Below are 15751 nucleotides of genomic sequence, written 5' to 3' on the forward strand. Positions count from 1 at the left end.
ACAGCGTGCCTGCCGGCTCCGGACTGACCCCGATCTGTTGCTCCCGGAGCTGCAGCCCACGACAGTTAACTGATCTACAGCGAGGCAGTGATCCCCTAAAACCCGAGGATCACTGCTCAACCCCATTTTAAAGCTAGGGAAACTGAGGCCCATAAACGGGTAGGATTGACTAGGGGTCTTCTGTTTATATACCAGTCTTCAAAGCGGGTGCGCTCCCTCTGAAGTCACGGAGGATTTCCCAAGTGGCGCTTGAATTCGAATAGTTTTTGATGAGCAACTCTGAACCGACGACGAAATGGTTCAGGTTTTTCCGGGCCTGCAGTCTGAAACTATTCCAAGCCCAGGGCGCCAGCGCAAAAGCAGTTGGAAAGACTAGGCAGCGAGCCTGCCTGGGCCCTAAACAGTGTGATTTATTAACTGAAGTGTGAATTTTGTGTAATTCTCACGTGTCACGAAAGAGCCTTATTCTTTTTTTTTTTTAAGATTTATTTATTAATTATATGTGAGTACACTGTAGCTGTCTTCAGACACTTTTTCTTCTTGCTCTGGCCCCACGCGCTCGCTGTAGCTGTCTTCAGACACACCAGAAGAGGGCATCAGATCTCATTACGGATGGTTGTGAGCCACCATGTGGTTGCTGAGATTTGAACTCATGACCTTCGGAAGAGCAGTCGGCTCTCTTAACCACTGAGCCATCTCTCCAGTCCAAGAGCCTTATTCTTTTGACTCGTCGTCGTCTTCCTCTCCCCCATTTAAAAATGGAAAAATGCATCCTTAGCAGTGGACCAAACAAAACCAGGAAGACTGGCCTCGGTTTTAAGAGATTTTTTTTCATCTCTCTGAAAACTGGTTTGCAAGTTTATTCTCTTAATAGAATCTCTTCTTTCTCAAGGTGGCTTCCACACCGGATCCAAGAATTTTGCTTCTAACGCCATCCTAACAATGTAGGGGAGTCTTTAGCCCCACCCCCAGCACAGGTACTGATGGAATTAATAATCGAAGATTGGAGGACACCCCCCCCCCACGTGATGGGGAAGGATTGTCATCCTGGCATTTGAGATACTGAGGCAAGAGGAAAGTCGGAGTTTTAAAATGACCCAGCTGGTGTCAGTGTGAAACCCTGTCTTTAAAAAAGTAGGGGGAGGGGCATGCTGGAACCATCAGTCAAAAGTATCGATCTTTGACATACAGATACATTGTACTAAGAAGGGTACATTTGTGTATACATAATGTGGTTTTGGAATTAGGACATTTTCGTCTGTTTTAGCATATTATGAGTTCACATACTTTCAGAGGTGAATAGAGCCTCTTGCTCCTGTCCCTCTTCGAATTGTCTGAGCTAAACCCCTAACTCACTATGTCCCACCTCCTTAACACCACCTCCTCCATAAGAATACAGGCAGGGCATACCCCATCCTGTTCTATCCCTTGGCTTCCCTTATTCCAGCCCTTAATTATTTTCTGAGTATGAAAGTCTCTTGTGGCAGAAAGCCTTGAGAGAAAAACAATTTTCAAATACTGACCTACCGTGGTTTTTTTTTCCCCCCAGACTTAATGGTGAACAATTGTTCTCAACTATTTGAATATACTTCCCTAAAAGTTGGGCACTAAGAAAATAAATGAATCACCCTAACTAGAATAAGAAACTCTTTCTCATAAGCCGGGTGTGGTGGCACGTGCCAGTAGATCTCTGAATTCAAGACCAGCCTGGTCTACACAGTGAGTCAGGGCTATGTAGAGAGACCCTGTTTCAAAAAAAAAGAAGGAGGAAGAGGAGAAAGAAGACATCTTTTCTTATTAGGCATGGTTTTATAGGAGAGGCAGGCAGATCTCTGAGCTGGAGGACAATTTGTTCCATATTTCAGGTTCTAGGCCACACAGAACTACGCAACCAGAAAGTTGCGTCTCAAAAGTAAAGAGATAAGTAAACAAGTAATAGAAAGAAAACATTGAGCAATTCAAATGGTTTCCTGTCTTTTCATGGATTTGGCCAAATTGGCTCAGGATGGCCTTAAACTCATCACACCCTACCTCAGCGTCCCAAGTAGCTGGTAAAACAGGCCTTGGCCAGGCCAGGTTGGTGTAAACAATCTCAACATAAATAATAAAAGTAGAGCTAATGTTTTATGTTGATGGCTAACATTATGTTTGTGGCTAACGTTTTGTTGATGGCTAACGTTATGTTGTTTCAAAGTTTAAATATTATTGTGTGCTTAAGAGAAATATAAAACAAAACTGGACCTCTGATGTTAAGGGCTGTTGAGGGTCGTTTCAGGAATTGCCCGGGCTTGTACAACTTTAACAAAACAGTTGTTTATGCAAGATAATGGATCACGAGGTCAACCACTGTTTCTACTTCGGTAAACAAAAGCTTGTTTTTGCTGGAGATAACATGAGCATCTGAAAGACATACCTTTTTAAAAACAGAATGTTACTTTATGTTCTTTGCTTTAGAAACCTTTGCCTAGGTGCTACATTTGGAAACCTGGAGTCTGCGGTGGAGACCTGGCACGGGTATCTACCTCTCTTTGTGAAAATGTATCAGTAGTCAGAATAATGAGTCTCTGAAGGCCTTAGACCCATAACTATTTATTTATTTGATACTTATGATTGAACTAAAGGCACACAAACTAAGCAAGCATCCTACCACAGAGATGTACAACTGCCAGCGTTGGTTTGGTTTGGTTTGGTTTGGTTTGGTTTGGTTTGGTTTGGTTTTCGAGACAGGGTTTCTCTGTGTAATCCTGGCTGTCCTGGAATTCACTTGTAGACCAGGCTGGTCTTGAACTCAGAGTTCAATCATATGTATATATGTATATATGTATATATGTATGTGTGTATATATGTATGTATGTATGTATATATATATATGCAAGTTTATGTAATTTAATTTATACTAGTAGTTAGGTTTAACAAATAGCTCCCAGAGTTCCCAGATTTGATTCTTTTGAAGTATTTCCTGATAATGATATCTGGGAAACATCAAAATGAAAGATAGGGGTAAAGTTGTAGCTAGAATCTACCCCATTTTAGTGTAAGCAATGTTCATCCAGGCTTAAATGATCAAGTTAGGAGGGAAGAAAATGCTCCATTCAGCAGTAAGACAAACATTCCCAACCAAATTTCACTTTTTCTGCTTAGTAAATGTTGGTCAAACTTGTTAGGCCTGGTTTTTGGCCTGTATCATCGTTATTTATTTTCGTTTTGCCTTTGCCGTGCTGGGGATCAAACCCAGGGCCTCACGCATGCTAGGCAAGCGCTCTACCACTGAGCTACACCCTCAGCTCTTGCCCGTGCACATTGTAAACCTCGCGCGTGCTTTATTTGCTTGGCTCTACCTTAAGAAAGCTGCTTAAATTATTACGAGACTTAAAAAAGGTGTAATGTGAAAACATTTTGATCAACTGTACTCTAACAAGAAGAGTCTTTTTTTTTTTTTTTTTTTTTTTTTTTTTTTTTTTTTTTTTTTTTTTTTGGAGACAGGGTTTCTCTGTATAGCCCTGGCTGTTCTGGAACTCACTCTGTAGACCAGGCTGGCCTCAAACTCAGAAATCCACCTGCCTCTGCCTCCCAAGTGCTGGGATTAAAGGCGTGCGCCACCACTGCCCGGCTAAGAAGAGTCTTAATGACAGAAAATTTAACACCCGATGTCATGCTCTAGGAAGTAAAATAATATATATGGCAGTGAGTACCTGAAACTCAGCACTGAGGCAGAAGGATGCCAAGTTTGAGACCAGCCTGGTCTACATATTAAAACTGTTTCAAGGAACATACAGAGGAGCTGGAGAGATGGAGTATTCATACATATACTTAAGCACACACACAAGCATACTGAAAAAGTCATCAATAAGTCTCATGTAAAGAGTACAATATGAAGAAGTTCTGTGACAGAAATAGAGTGTAAAATTTAAGTATTAAGTAGAAAAGGCAGTAACTCAAACTTTGCCTGTTCATGTGTCTTCTTAAAGATTTGTTTGGCTTTGTTTACATGTGCAAGTGTTTTTCCTGCATGCATATATGTGCACCACATGTGTGCCTGATACCTGAGGAGGCAGAAAAGGGCGTCTGATGCCCTGGAATTATAGCTACAGATGGTTGTGAACCATCACATAGGTCCCGGGAACCGAACCTGGGTCCTCAGCTACATCAACCAATGATCTTAACCACTGAACTATCGCTCCAGCCCCTCTTCCTTTCTCTTCTCTTCTCTTCTCCTCTTCTTTTCTCTTCTTTTCTTTTCTATTTTATTTTTTTTTAAGATCTACTTATTTATTTTATGTATATGAGTACACACTGTAGCTGTACAGATAGTTGTGAGCCTTCATCTGGTTGTTGGACATTGACTTTTTAGATCCTCTGCTCGCTCAGTTCCTGCTCATTCTGGCCCAAAGATTTATTTATTATTATATCTAAGTACACTGTAGCTGTCTTCAGATGAACCAGAAGAGGACGTCAGATATCATTACCGGTGGTTGTGAGCCACCATGTGGTTGCTGGGATTTGAACTCAGGACCTTCGGAAGAGCAGTCAGTGCTTTTACCCACTGAGCCACTCACCAGCCCTATTTTATTGTTTTAGGATGGACTGTTGAAAACTGTTCCAGCATTGGATTCAACTACACATATATATATGAATAATGTAAACATTTTATTTATAAGTGTGTGATATATAGTAAACTGGGAAACGTGATCTTTGCAACTATTTGAACATCAGATGAAAAAACGTTAGCTACTAATTTTAAAATATGGCTTTAAAATAATAGTAACCTGAGGGAGAATACTACCATGAGAAGTTGAGATGGCCAGTTCATAGTCAGCAAACGTTCTTCTCAAGGCTGTCCCAAACACCTGGAACTTCTTTGTCACTTTTTCAAATTCTGAGAATCTCTTAAAAGGATGCATGTGTGTTTCAATGTAGTCATCCCTGGGCTTATGGGACTTGAACCTGTAGGAGCAAAGAGTATACATAAAGCGTCTCGTTTGTTTGTTTGTTTTTGAGACAGGGTTTCTCTGTGTAGCCCTGGCTGTCCTGGAACTCACTCTGTAGACCAGGCTGGCCTCAAACTCAGAAATCCACCTGCCTCTGCCTTCCAAGTGCTGGGATTAATGGCATGTGCCCGGCTACATATAAGGTTGTAATGAGAGGTGTAACGCCAGCTACAGTAGAAACCCCGCGCTCTGGGGAGGCAGATGCAGGGAGATTACCTAAGGCTTGTTGCCTGTCAGTCATCCAATTCCAGACCAAAGAGAGACCCTGACAGAAAAAGAAAAAAAAAAAAAAAGGCAAAAAGAGAAATAGAAAAGAAAACTCCTTTAATTTCAGCGGTCAAGAGTCAGAGGTCAAAGGCTAGCAGCGGTCAAGAGTCAGAGGTCAGAGGCTAGCAAGTCGCTGGGAGTTCCAAGGCAGCTAGAGCTATACAGTAGGACTCTATCAATGACAAAGCTGAGTATCTACTAGGAAACAACAGTTGAGGTTGAACTATGACCTCCACACACACACACACACACACACACACACACTTTATAATAGCAAATTAAGATTTCCCAGTGTCCTACATGGAGCCGAAGTTTAAAAGAAGCAAAATAGAAAACCAAAAAGAAAAGAGGAATGAAAGAGCTGGTCAACACAAAACCTAGTTTTTATTTAAAAACAAAACAAGACAAAAAAAACTTTATTTTATTTATTTAAGATTAATTAATTTATTTTATGTATGTGAAGGCATCAGATCCCATCACAGATGGTTGTGAGCCACCATGTGGTTGCTGGGAATTGAACTCAGGTCCTCTGGAAGAGTAGTCAGTGCTCTTAACCACTGAATCATCTCTCTACCTCCCCCCAAAAAAGTCTCAATTTATTTTTATTACTATTATCATTACTACTAGTGTGTGTGTGTGTGTGTGTGTGTGTGTGTGTGTAATGAAGGAGTAGTGCATGCGTGTAGTGATGAGAATGTATGTGGGTGTCAGAAGCTAAGTCTGTGGATTTGGTTCTCTCCTTCCACCTTCATGCGGGTTTCTCGATGGAATTCTTACGTCATCCTGTTTTTCCAGCAAGTACTTTACGCACTGAGCCATCATCTCATCAGTCCTTTACATAGTTCTGACAGTCAGCTGGTTCTTAGAGAAGCTGGCTTCAGGGGAATTGCTAGTTGCAGGAAAGTTTGTAAATTAGTTTGTTCCTCTGCTCCCCGGGCAATGAGGAGAAGGGTGGAGAACAGGCACACAGCACAGGCTCAGCTGTGCTGATTTCTGCTACCATTTCCTTATTTTCTATCTCTGAGTTGGAGGGAGTCCAGGAAACATCATGGGCCACATATTTATGCCATGCCCTAGCTTCATTTCAAACAAATGAAATGATTTGGAATGGGCCAGAGTTAACAGAGCCTGGGCGCATACCTGGAATAGCAGAAAGCTCAGAGGTCTGCAAACGGTCATCCGCTGCTCCATTTCCTACAAGTCCTGGGTCTTTCCCTCTGCAATATCCAGTGTTGCTCCCTTTGGGCAAGCGGCCCTTTCCCCTGTGTTAGAAGGCACAGGCTCTTCAGTTAGAGAGAATGGGGCTACATTTCTAGCTGTGTGACGTGGAGCAAGACACTACCACTCTGTGCCTCCATGTGCTCATGGGCCACTTGGGTGTCACGGGGAGAATGCTGACAGTATAATGCCACTTATAATCAAAGTCGCCTCCCTTGTAAGCATGTCGAGATTATTCCTTTCCTCAGTAGCCTCCCCGACACCACAAAGAGGTAATTTCAACATGTTTTCAGAATAGCTGAGGGACTGGATCGTGACACCCTTTGTCCCAGAATGTCACCAACTCTTTCTGATCTTCCTCAGTCCATGCAAACCTCTCTCCAGTTCTACATAATGACAGCCTGGAGTTTCCAGAGCTTGTGGAATGTCCAGCCGCTGCCTTGCATAACCACAGAAGCTGGAAACACTCTGGTCAGAAGGCTCCTCCCAGACCACTCGGCCCAACAGTACCCCCATTGTGAGATAGGCAAACCGAGGTCAGTTCTGGGAGTCCGCAGCCGCCAGAGGTATTTTCAGGTTCTGAAAATAGCTCCTCCCGTTCGTCACCCTGTGTGCTTTGCCTAATTTCTTACTCCTAACATTTTCCTCATCTGACGTCACGGATTTGTTTTTACACTTGCCTTCTATTTTGCCTGTCCAGTGTAAGTTACATGAGGCAGGGGTAAGGCCTTATCCATGGATGTATCTGTCCATATCACCGGATGGGCATGGTAGTTGACACCTTTATTCCTAGCACTCCCAGAAGTAGAGGCAGGCAGATCTCTGAGTTTGAGGCCAGTCTGGTCGATAGACTGAGTTCCAGGACAACCAGGGCTAAACAGAGAAACACTGTCTCAAAAACAACAAAACAAAACAAAGGAAATTCCAGCCTGCACAGAAGCAACTTAAGCAGGAAGGTAAGCAACTCAAACCAGCTTCAAGAAGCCCCTGAAGTTGACAGGATTCGCTAGGTCCCTTCCCCGCCAGAGAAAACGGTGGAAGCTGAAGAGCAGGACCAAGCTGCCAAGAAGACCCTCAGAAGAGCAAAAGCTACAAAGGAGACCTTGAGACCAGACCAGCGGCCTAGAAGAAGCAGAAACCAGAGGTTTAGACTAGAGTCACTTGGAGTGGACACTCTCCAACTAGTTGAGTTGCCGGTGGGCTGTGCAACGTGCTCTGGGCTTCCCGGATTTTGTAAGCTGAACGTGTGCTGGGGTGGGCTTTGGAAGTGCCCCCATCCTTGAGTCATTTCTGCTCCTGTAAGACCCCTCATCCATATTTCTGTACATAACACTAGTAAAACTCATTGGCTCACTAAGTTTTGGTCACACAGCAGTGTACTACACTTTGGGCTGATCTATCTCCCCCCCCTCTCTCCCTCCCTCTCTCTCTCTCTCTCTCTCTCTCTTTCTCTCTCTCTCTCTCTCTCTCTGTCCAGCTCTTAGAAATGTAAGGAACATGCCTTCTCAAACATGCTAGGAAGAAATGAAGGCAGAAGCAGAGGCACACTCTTATGATCCCAGCACTTAGAAGGCAGAGGCAGGAGAATGGTGAATTGGAGGCCATCCTGGGCTACATAGTGAGACCCTGGTTAGGAAAAGAGATGAAAGAGGGGGGGAAGAGAGACAATAAAAAGGGGACTTAGATAAGCGGGGCTCCAATCCAAAACCGGAAGGAAGACACATTTATTATGGTGATTTCCTAGGCTTGTAATTAGCTACAGATTTTTTTTCTTTTTCTGTTTCCTTGTTTTCCTTAGTTTTTGTTTTGTTTTGTTTTATCTTCCTGAGATAGGCTATCTCTTACATAGTCCTGGTTGTTGTGGAACTCACTATGCAGATCAGGCTGGTCATGAACTCACAGAGGTCTGCCTGCCTCTGCCTCACAAGTACTGGGAGGATTAAAGGTATGTGCTAACATGCCTAACAATGACAAACCCTCCTCCTCCTCCTCCTTCCCCTCCCCCTCCTCCCCCCCTCCTCCCTCCTCCTCCTTCTCCTCCTCTTCCTCCTCTTCCTCGATTAACCTTGAGATAGAGTCTTTATTGTGACCCCTGACTCTTGCTTTCACCTGCCAGAGGTGCATTGCTCCAGACCTTTAGGCCATTGGCATCACCAATAACATCTGTTGTTCCTTGACTAGAGGACTATAACTGAGACCACAGTCTGCACTCGCAGTTGGTTTAAGAAGTGGGTATCCAACGTCTAACATCCCCTGAGCAGAGAATGTGAACACCATCCTCCCCTTGATCTCATGGGATCAGTAGTTTCCCATTTTGCAGATGAGAAAGGAGAAATGACAGGAAGCTGTAATAAAGCTGCTCCAACCGACCTGCAAACTCACCACCCAGTAGCACACACCCTGATTGTTTGCCGCTGAGATCTGGGGCTACAGGTTATGCAGCAAAAGCTGGCTGGTACAGGATTCAAATTCACTTTTGTTTGGTTTTTAATTGTGTCTGCCTTCCCATTCTCTTCCATTGAGCTTGCTCCCCTGAATCCTGCTGTAGGCAACACACACACACACACACACACACACACACACACAATCATATTTAAAGGGTTGGTGCTGTTACAGCCCCTATTTCTCTGCCCCTCCCTGCAATTTAACACCGAGCAAGCATTGTACCACTGAGCTGCACCCTGTGGTTACAGTCATCCAGCTGCCAAGGAAACCAAAGCTTAGAGGAAATCAGTCGTCTGGGAGTCAAAGCTTCCCTGGGAAACCCTGCTCTTGGATTCTGGCCCTAGGCAAATTCCACAACACCCTACTGGTGCTGAGTGCTTGACAAAGACCAGCATCTGGCACTTCCTGTGTAGCAGGCACAATACCATGCAGTTCACTTGTCCAGGTTCCTGGAACCGAGTGTAGTGAGGACTTGTGTGACAGTGACCCGGGCCTTTAGCTGAGCTTTCTTTAGCCTTCCAGCTTGTTTTCCGGGCTCCCTGAAGTTCTCCTCCCTAATTCAACATCTGGTCAGGGAGAAGACAGTGCACCTGTGCTCCAGATGTTACTGAAATCAGAATAGGCTCGTTACAAAGAGCTATTGCCAGAGAGAAAGGTACTAGGGAAGGCAGGCAAAGATTCCCAGCAGAGAACTGGCTTGCCTTGTGTGCCTCTGGTTCATCCCTACTCTGGGGCTGCCGGAAGCACAGCTGTGGACAAGCCTAAGCCTGCCTGGCTCTCATCTTCTTCTTGTGCCCATCATAGTGATTCTCCTATGTCTCAGGGTCCTGATTGTTGTCGCCATCTTTTTTTCCCCTCCATCTGTTTGCTGACACCCAACTGTGAGAGACACTCTGACTACAAATGGCTTGTCCTTGCCCTGATTCACAGACCCCCAGGATGAATCTGAAATGCTGCTTCCTCAGAGACATTGTCTGCTAAGACCAACTTGTTTCCCTCAAATTCTTTTGCAGTGTCCTTCATCATCATCACCATCACCACCACGACCATCATTACCACCATCAGCAGCATCAGTTTGCCAGAGGGTAGGAGTGCGGATGGCGGTTTGTGTGCCATGATAGCCATGGGACATTCAGAAGGCTATCTTGTGGTACAGTGGGTTCGGGAGATTGATCTCAGATCATCAGCTTTGCACAATCAGCACCTTTGCCCATCGAGCCATTTCGCCAGCCTTTACCACACTCACACGTTCACGGCTATGTGTTTGTGTTTGTGTCTGTGTCCTCCTTCTTTGTACACTGCCCCTGTTACACTCTGAGGCCCCTAGGAGGAGGGACTATTTCTGCTTTGCATTCATGTTTGATCCCACAGCCTAGCACAGTGCCAGCTACTTAGGAAGTGCTCAGAGATACTTGTAGGACACGGCAGGTGAATGAATAGATCTGCTCGCCACTTTAACCTCTTCACTCACGTCCCCCCGGACTCTGTCCCTCTGTTCATGTCCCAGGGGTGCAGTAAGTCAACAGGAGCAGGTACAGTTACCCGCTGCTCTGTCTTACCAGACCCTTCATGCTTTTCATCGCTTGATATTAAAATATTACATCACTGCCTGACTTGCTTGTCTGTGGCCTTTATGAAGCTAGAGTGTTTCCTCTTTGTTAACTTTGTTCATTTACACCAGTTCCTGGCAAACAGTGTATGCCCGATGAATGGTTATCGAATGAACAACTTTAAAAAAAGTCTGAGCCCTTAAATTTAAGAGCAAAGAGTGGGGCTGGTGAGATGGCTCAGTGGGGAAGAGCACTGACTGCTCTTCGGAAGGTCATAAGTTCAAATCCCAGCAACCACATGGTGGCTCACAACCACCTGTAATGAGATCTGATGCCCTCTTCTGGTGCGTCTGAAGACAGCTACAGTGTATTTACATATAATAAATAAATAAATCTTAAAAAAAGGGGGGGGGGAAGAGTCATTTCTAGGCAGAGACAGGGAGTTACCTCTAAGACAGGGTCAGGAATGAAGCTAAGAGCCCAGGCATGATAACACATGCCTGTAATCCCAGCCCTTGAGTAGCTAAACAGGAAGGTTCAGACTTTGAGGTCAACCTAGGCTACATAAGGAGGTAGCCTGGGCTATATACAATGAGGCCTTGTTTCAAAACCAAAGCAAAACAAACAAACAATAATTTAAAAAAAAAAAAAAGAATCAAATCAAATAAATCATGGCATACGAGGGGAAGGCAATTGTTTGAGAATATGTTACCTGTGTTTTTTTCCTTCCCAAGGTGTCTTAGATGTCAGTAACTCAGACAGGTAACCCCTAGAGCAGAGTCCCGTACTTAAGAGAAGCAATACCATCCAACCAGAGGCCCAGCCACCCACTGGCATGCCTGGCATTATCCACCCCTCATCCATGATCAGGCTTAGAAGACAGAACTCTCTCCCCCTGCCCCTCTGAGGTACAGAGAAGAACTGGAATTGGCAGGCTGCAGGCTGCAAGCAGACAGAGACTCTCTGCACTTCTTAATTGTATTACCATTGTTTTGTTTGGTTTGCAGCACCAGTGATGGAATCCAGAGCCTTGTGTGTGCTAATCGAGGGCTTTACCTCTGAGAGATGCCTCCAGCCATTGTGGTGCCTAATTGGGATTCTGCCTGCTGAGGACATATACCTCCCGCCACTGACTGTGAGCGATTGGCCCCCTCTGAGCCCCAGTCATCTGGGAAATGGCGACGATATTTATGCTCACTTTGCTGGGAGTCATAGATGAGGTTACGTAGGTCAGAGGTTTTTGTTTTTTGTTTTTTGTTTTTGCTTTTTTTTTTTTTTTTTTTTTTTTTTTTTTGGTAAACTGCAATGTCCAGTGCACCCTGTGGGGAAGCGGTAAATTTGTCTAGAGTTGAGCTGACTTGGGTTGGAGTTCAGTACTGCCCCTTTCTGGGGGTATGTCTTTGGGTAAGTAGCTCTCTTCTCTCACCCTCAGATTCCTTATCTGCTACGTGAGAATACCAATAGTATGTACTACTTAAAGGCTTGTTTTAGAAGTCAAATAAGGACCAGAGATAAGAGAAGCCTCTAGCATACAGTAGGCACCCAGCAAATGTTCCTTCTCAAACACATGTGCACATACATAGCCCTTAATGTAGTCAGGGTAACAAAGCATTCTCAGTTTAACAGGCAGCCAATGAGCTCTCTCTCTCTCTCTCTCTCTCTCTCTCTCTCTCTCTCTCTCTCTCTCTCTCTCGTTTCCATTCTAAGACAGGAACTTACTGGCCAAAGTCCAGGATAGTCAGTGATGTGGAGAACAGAAACCCATGCCAACCTCCCACACAGAGTTTCCAAAAAGTGTGAGCGCAGTGTTGCGTAACCTGTCCAGGACGTGTCTTCAGAGAACTTCCACAAACTATTCCCCAAAAGGAAACATGAGCCTAGCTGTGGAGTAACCTCCGGAGGGAGGAGGCAAGGAACTGAAGTGTGGGGCTGAGATCTGAGAGAGAAGCTGCTGGCCCTGGTGCCACAACCCTGCCATCTGAGCTATGCCAGAGGCTGAGGCAGGAGGATCACAAGTTCAAAGCAGGTTAGGAGTACAGACAGAGTGCAGAGTCAGCCTGGGAACACAGTGAGACTCTCTGCCTTCAAATAAAGGTGAAAATGGAGACAAGGAAACTTGTCCACGATAGAGCACTCTCCAGGCATGCACGAGGCCTTAGGTCCAGTCCCCAGTACCAAAAGATGGACAGAGAGAGAAGGAACCATATTTATTGAGCTTCTACTATGTCCTGGGCTCCAGGTTAGTTCTGTCTGATACTTATTATAGTAAGATCCTTGTCTCAATCCTGAGAGCTTAGGTATTTCCACTCCCACATTCCAAAGGGAGAAATAACAGCAGTAATTAATACTGGCAACATTTGTACAACGCAGACTGCTTATCGGGCTAAGCACACATTTGATCCTCAGCACAGCCCACAATGGGGTGCTACTGTGGTCCCTGTATTTTGGAAGAGAAAACCATTAAGATGGGGGAGGGGGTGAAGTAGGTTCCCCAAGGTTACTGAACAAGGCAGTAAGTGAGGCCAGGATTTGACTCCAGTCTCATGGGACCTGAGTGGCGTCCCAAGGTGGATCAGAAGGTGACCCCAGTACTAGTTGTCCTTACATGCTTGCAGTTAGGCCCCTATGTGGGGATGATGTAAGTGACCAAATGACCAGACACTCAGAGGACAGTTTGTCCCAGCTGATGGCTGTTTGCCACCTCTGCCTCTTACCCAAAGTTTGAATTTCATTCATAAGTTTGTAACCACAGACTTGGCAGTGTGGGAAGGCCCCTTGGGGACCAGCTATTCTAGTCCAACTCCCTCATATTACAAATGGAAAAAAACCTTAAAGCTCAGTGAGAGCCATGGACACATCAAGGTCACAGAGAAATTTTCTGTTGGGTTGGGGGAGTTAGTTTGAAGTCAATTAGAGAACATCTTCTGAGGTTGCCAAATATGTAGTTCTGACTCACTCTTTTAAAGTGGTTGTTGTTGAGACAAGGTATCTCTGTCTCCAAGCTTTCTGTAACTTCTGATCCTGTCTCAGCCTCTGGACTTCAGAGTGCAAGGGTCACATGCATGTATCACTATGCCCAGTTTTCGATCAGCTTTAAATGTATAGATTTTTGACTGATGTGTAACTCAATGGCATAGTGTTTGTATGACATGTATGAGGTCCTGGGATTGATCTTTAGCACTGGACAGTCAGTCAGTCAGTCAGTCAGACAGACAGACAGACAGACAGACAGACACACACACACACATCACATGCTTGCGGAAGTTGAACAGTTCCCTTCTCTCACTGTGTGTGTCCCAGGAATTGAACTCAGGTTTTTAGGCTTGGCAGCAAGTGCCTTGGCCTGCTGAGCTAGCTATCTCAAGAGACTGATCTCTACACTCAGGATTTGTAGAGGAATCCAAATATGCCCTGTTTCTCAGGGGGCTCAGACATCACTGGGCATTGCGCTTGGAAGTTGGAACCCAATGCCTGGCTTTTCCTTTATGGTTTGGAATACTAGGGCCCGCCAAGGGACTTGCCCAAGGTCAAATGGCAAGTCAATGACATTTCCTGGGACCCTTTGATCAAATTTCAAAAACAGGCTAAAGGAGGCTGTTGAAGAGAACTGTCGTGGCTATCTTAGCCCTTTGTTTCCTTGTTGGAGTCAGGTTAAGACATAGGTGGCCATTTCCCAGACTCAGCAAGGTCGGAACTCAAAAGCTGATCCTTCAAAGGGAAAAGGGAAACAGCAGGGCAGGAAAGGATATAGCCAACCGCTGGGGCTTTCCCAGAGGCAGGCAGGCTCTAAGCCACAGGAATGACATCAGATGCCATCTGTTTACACAGTCGCAAAGCTACCTGTGAGTCCTATTTCAGGATGAGAGGGAGCACTTTCCCTGTGAGGGATGAGATGGGGTGGACCCGAACCCAGCTGTGGTGTGAGGAGGGTGGATCAAATATGGACTGACCTGCCCGAGGGAACTAAGACAAACCTCCATGCTGAGCTTTCTCTAGACCTGCCCCCCCTTCCCTAATCTGTCCTTCCTAGGCTGAGTGGGGGAATTTATGACTCCTTTTTCATTTCCTATAGTGCCACCTTCTCCTTCCTTCTTTCTTTCTCCTGTCATGTGGAAAGGAATTTGGTGCTTGCAGCCAAACAGCCTTTGTTTAAGCCCAGACTAAGTCACCTTCCTCCCCTCTCCCTTCCCCCCTCCCTCCCTCTCTCTGTCTCTCTGTCTCTCTCTGTCTCTCTCTCTCACTCTCACTCTCGCTCTGTCTCTGTCTCTGTCTCTTGTTTATTTGTTTTGTTTTTCGAAACAGGGTTTCTCTGTCCTGGAACTTGTTCAGTACACCAGGTTGGCCACAAACTCAGAGATCCTCCTGCCTTTGCCTCCCAAGTGCTAGGATTAAAGGCACATACCACCACTGCTTGGCCAGCCTGTTTCTTTACATTGAGCTCTCTTGGGCTTTGAGACTTACATCACTCGTGTGTACCTGATAGTCTCACGGACACTGGGTCCTGCAAGTCAGTGGATTGGAGGAGTCTGAACACTTGTGCTGAACTGAACTGAGGTGCCTCAGAGATGATGGAGCAGAGGAGTGGATCAGCAATCCTCAGACTAGAGTCCAAGTGAATTATTTACAGTTTCCAACTGATAAGAGAAATCACATACCCTGACTAGAGCCTTATTTCTTTACTTTGTCCGGTGGAGTTCTAGCAATTCGAAGCGGTCACGTGACCATCACTTGTGCTTAGGAAACCCTGACTAGCAGCTATGTGGGTCCTTCGTCAACCGTTTACATGGGAGAGTCCTTCAAGCAGTGTCAATTAGATGCTGGGAATGTTCATCCACTCCAACTCATTTCACAAATAGGGAAGCTGAGGTTTAAAGAGAGGCGTTGCTCCGCAGTCACACGGCTAGCAAGTGGCAGAGTCAGCCAGAAAGCCCACACTCTCCCTTAGAAACATTTACTTTTCCTCTTGTGCTCTTCGATGGAGCTGGGGAACTTGGGTTTCTGGGAACGGAAATCAAGTGAGTCATGGATTTGCCTTTGCCCTTTCTGTTCATTTGACAAATATTTGCCGACTGTCCACTACTCAGTCTCAGAGAGGCGGAGATCGAAAATGAACGTGGAGGCAGGCAAGGTCATGGTGTGATTCCAGGTGTGATTTCAGAAGCTGTGTTTTCTTTCCAGTGGATGGGAACACCCACTCTCCTGCCATCAAATGTAGCCGTGTCTGAGTGCAGGACAATGTCTCATGTGTCCAAACCTGTCTAGCCTCCCATAGACACAAATCCA

Source organism: Mastomys coucha, unplaced genomic scaffold, assembly GCF_008632895.1.
Source record: "Mastomys coucha isolate ucsf_1 unplaced genomic scaffold, UCSF_Mcou_1 pScaffold15, whole genome shotgun sequence".
Classification (NCBI taxonomy): Eukaryota; Metazoa; Chordata; class Mammalia; order Rodentia; family Muridae; genus Mastomys; species Mastomys coucha.